The sequence below is a fragment of the Octopus bimaculoides genome, chromosome 3 (genome assembly GCF_001194135.2).
Source record: "Octopus bimaculoides isolate UCB-OBI-ISO-001 chromosome 3, ASM119413v2, whole genome shotgun sequence".
In the NCBI taxonomy this organism is placed as follows: Eukaryota; Metazoa; Mollusca; class Cephalopoda; order Octopoda; family Octopodidae; genus Octopus; species Octopus bimaculoides.
In genome coordinates this window covers 110,533,531-110,537,952 of record NC_068983.1, presented here as the reverse complement: position 1 = coordinate 110,537,952, position 4,422 = coordinate 110,533,531, and the positions used below count along the sequence as shown (strand labels likewise).

General features: G+C 29.9%; 1 long non-coding RNA gene across 2 annotated transcripts in view; it reads left to right on the top strand.

Annotated features, from left to right (window-relative positions):
* LOC106875189 (uncharacterized) overlaps positions 1 to 4,422 on the top strand; it is a 118,277-nt gene that overhangs the window by 42,088 nt on the left and 71,767 nt on the right. The gene's annotated exons all lie outside the window — the stretch shown is intronic.

Here is a 4,422-nt window from a genome sequence, read left to right as displayed (position 1 = left end):
TATATATATATATATATATATATATATATATATATATATATACATGTGTCCGTATGCGTTTAAATTATGTTTGTGTTTGTACATGTGTGTGAGTATGTGTAGTTATAAGAAACGAAATGCCAGTCCAAAATGTGGTAATATCCCCCACATTCAAATATTAGCAGACTTTTTGAAAATATAGCATTTCTTGTACTTTATTGTAATGTTCGATTATAACGTTATCTGTTCTAAATGCAACACTCTGGAGAATTCATCACATCTTGAATAATTAGCATTCTGGATCTTATGTTTCACGATATTGTTGTTGTGTGGGGAAATTATAACCGTAGAGTTAATGGTTTTAGCAGAGGCAAATATATTCATAGCGTTCTTGCATTGCCTGGTTATATTATTGATATAAGATAGGTGAATTGGTTCAATCCACTTTCAAATCAGAAAGTAAATGGGATTTACTAATATTTTTATTGCACCATTAGGTAATCCTAGTGTTTTTATCCCTCGAAGCTAATTAAAATTTAGCTAAAATTGATTCAATTTCATATTGTAAACTAATGTAATTTAAAATAATCTCATTTATAATATTTTATGCCACATGAATATAAGTGATCATAACAAATCCACAAAAACAAAAACCAATGAAATCTAGACAGATTCCATTTTAATTGTTAAAATACGTAATGATATTCATGGGAAATATATGTTGCTCATCATTTTCTATGCATTTCTACTAGTATTTTATTATCAAAATTATAACGATAGTAGATTAGTTTATTTCCAACTCTTCAAAAACTAAAAAAAACATTGTTGTTTCTAATACATGGTACTAAATTTAGCATGTCATTACTTTGCATGTATTCCTGATACATATTAAGGCGTTTCGCAATAGTTATTGGTGAAACTAAAAAAAAAACGTTAATTTGCATAGCATTTCCTTTTCTTCTCATGATTATTGAAATTCACGGATCATATTCGTGAGAAACTTACGTTTTCTAATATTATAGGAGAAAATGAAACATTGTAACGAATTCTTTTCATTCTGTTACGCATCCTATTTCATCATGTTTCTTCCGTATACTATTTCATTTATGAAAAACAAATGGAATAACTTACCTTCAGTCGTATTTTTAGTATTTTAGAAAGTGTGAGTTCTTAATAATATCTTATTTGTCTTCGTTTCTCCACCATACATATAAATTTCTGCTTACTATAAGCAACTTTAAGAAATCTACTGCATAGCTATGCAATATTATGAGATCTTGATGTTCTTGATAGCAGTTATGTGCTATGGACTGATTTTTATTTTTATATTTTGTCATTATCTTATTAATGTATTTACTAATACTATATTTATATGCCGTACATTCATGAATTCATATTGTTGCACAATGTAACTATTGTTAGTGAGTTGTTGCTCCTGTAAATACAATAATTTTATACAAATCCAGGAAACATATACAATATATTTCTTGGATTTCTACATTTTATGCGAGTCATTGAGTTGTATATAGTTTGTTAAATGTTAAACATTAAGTATTTGTGGGAAAGTTCAATATACATATCATACGTTTATATATACTCAACCACAGTTCCAGATGAGTCAAGATGAGTCATGTTGTTTAAACTCTTCGCACTTCAATGTGTATTCGTCTTTTTGTTTTTACCAACATGAAAGCGCTGCTTATATGTATGTAAACATATGTAAACATGAGAGAGAGAAAGAGAGAGAGAGAGAGAGAGAGAGAGAGAGAAAGAGAGAGAGAGAGATAGAAAGAGAGAGAGAGAGAAAGTGAGAGAGAGAGCAAGAGAGAGAGAGAGAGAAAGAGAGAGAAATGCAGAGATTCCAACAACACTTGACGACCGTCATATTACTCATCTCCTAGCTTGTCTTTAATCTCCATTCGTAATTAGAGAATTTTTTTTGTAATGATACAAAATACATTTATGTGTAATGACACTAACATGCAAATGTTTAAAATTTGATGATGATGGCATTATTTAGCATCGTTATCAAAGACTTATGAACTCTTATATATCGAGGTATTCTTGAAATGATAAGACCAAGAAAACGAAACTCTCACTGTAATTTGGGCGATCTGTTATAGCCAACGTGAATAAGAGTTTTTATAATCGAAACCAGATAAATTTCCAATCCGACATAAAGAAATCGATAATGCATCTGCGGCTCCCAATTCTAATATCAAAAACCTAATTTTGACTACAGCTGAGGAAAATATACTCTTATAAGATAAAACTGCATATCAGCGTAGGACTTTACAGTAATACTTTCACTGAATTAAATGAATTGAAAAACTTATCATTAAACTACAAAGAAACTATATTATTTATTACATTATTAATCTTTCAGAAAATACTTTTAGAGATTCACGTAAATAAATGGTTCTGCTGATTCTAAACCCCTGTGAGTAATGTTGCAATTCAATAAAGCTTTCCCCTGATTGTTGGACATTACAACGTTTTCTGTTATATATTAAATGTAAGTATTAAAATCTATCCTTATATGTTAGTCCTGCTGGATCATACCCAGGAGGTAGGATGATTCTAAAATTGCTACAAATCATTTTTGTAGCAATTTTTGATCCCAAGGCCATTACGATGCAGTTAATCAAGTTATCCATTGTATGCTTCCATATTATCGTTGAGATAATGAATCTTGTTCAATCATCTGTAATATCGTTCTCTCCTATGTATTGACTCTCAATGAAGCTCAATTTGCTGAGAAGTTTACATGAATTTTTTCTATGGATACTGCGCAAATAAAGTGGAAGTTTATTATTAGATAATATATAATCCAAATAGCTTATGTAATTGTCCAATGCCATCCCAGTATTAGGATATTGTAAATAATATAGATACCAGTGATAACATATTCATATATTTATAATTCAGAAATTTTCATGTACCCAGCAGTGAGTTGCGGGTTAGACATTTTGAACTTTAACGCTTGAAGTAGAATGTTCCTAAGTTCAATCAAAACACAAAGTATATATATATATATTTTTTTTTTTGTTAGAATCTTGAAAATGAAGAACATTCCAGGATACACTAACAGAAATATTATAGTTGAAACCTATAATATATGCGGGAAAATCTAATATTACACTTCAAATGTAGAGAACACATAGGATTGCAAATATCTAACAAAAATCAAAAATCAATAAACAACACACAATTATTGCAACCTGTGTGCAATTTCAGAGATACGACTTGATGCCCTTTGAGTAGAAAATATATGTGAAAAATAATATACGAAGAAGACGTAGAAGACTTAGATTACACGCTATAGACAATGTGCGTATCGTGTTACTGAGAATAGATTTAAAAGTATACATACAAATAACATACCCACTTTTAAAATAAAAATATTGTTTATAAAACTCATGGGAGAGAAGGCAACCATAAAATAAATTGAATATTGTTGCAAAACATACACATACAATGGTCATAGCAGCTACTGTCTGTTATGTACAAACAGAAATCACAAGATCCTGATACTGTGAAGTAAGACACTAAATATTAAAAAAAAATATTGTCTGTTTTGTTTTTGTTTTTCTTTTTTGCTGCCTCCATGTAAAGAAATAAAAACTTGAATATGTCAAGCAAATCACTATGATATATTTCAGATTGCAGACCAGTTAAACCTATACTGGACATATGAAATACCGAGATATTCGACATTAAAACACTTTAGCTAAATAACTTTTTCCTATCAATCAGCTGCCTTCCTTTACGAAGGGTTTTTATCTGGGATATTTTAGAAGCCTTCATTTATAAATAACCGGATTTTTATGTGACTACTCTCATCCATTTTTAACCAACAAAACAACGACGTCGCTGTGCTGTGCTATTAGGATATTTTATTCAATATTCTACTTCTGCCTGATAGATTGGGCAATCGCATATATTCGAGTAGAGAGTGCAGTGGACGGCTAATTATATATAATTATTATATTGTATTAATCCATGCCATTCCTTGAAACTTTTAATATTTGCATCCTCATGATGCCATGTCCGGAATAAATACTCAACTTGAGAAGTTATCTGTCAGTCAGGCAAAGAATGCGTGATAAAACAACATACAAGGCATAATTTGTTAGAAATTGAAATAATTAAGTCAGGCATGTTATTAGATAAATATTCTACGTTATAGTTTGAGTAATACTGAGTATTACACAAATACACATGTACTTATAACTATATGCGTATATGTTAAGTTAAATACTCAATATTAATCAAAACATAACGAAGAGGAGTTTACATTAAATTACATGCATGAATTACGCGCATCGACATCTTACAAACATACACATACATAGAAGCATATATGTATGGATGGGAGTGTTTTGGGATCTATCTATTAATCTCTCTCTCTCTCTCTCTCTCTCTCTATATATATATATATAT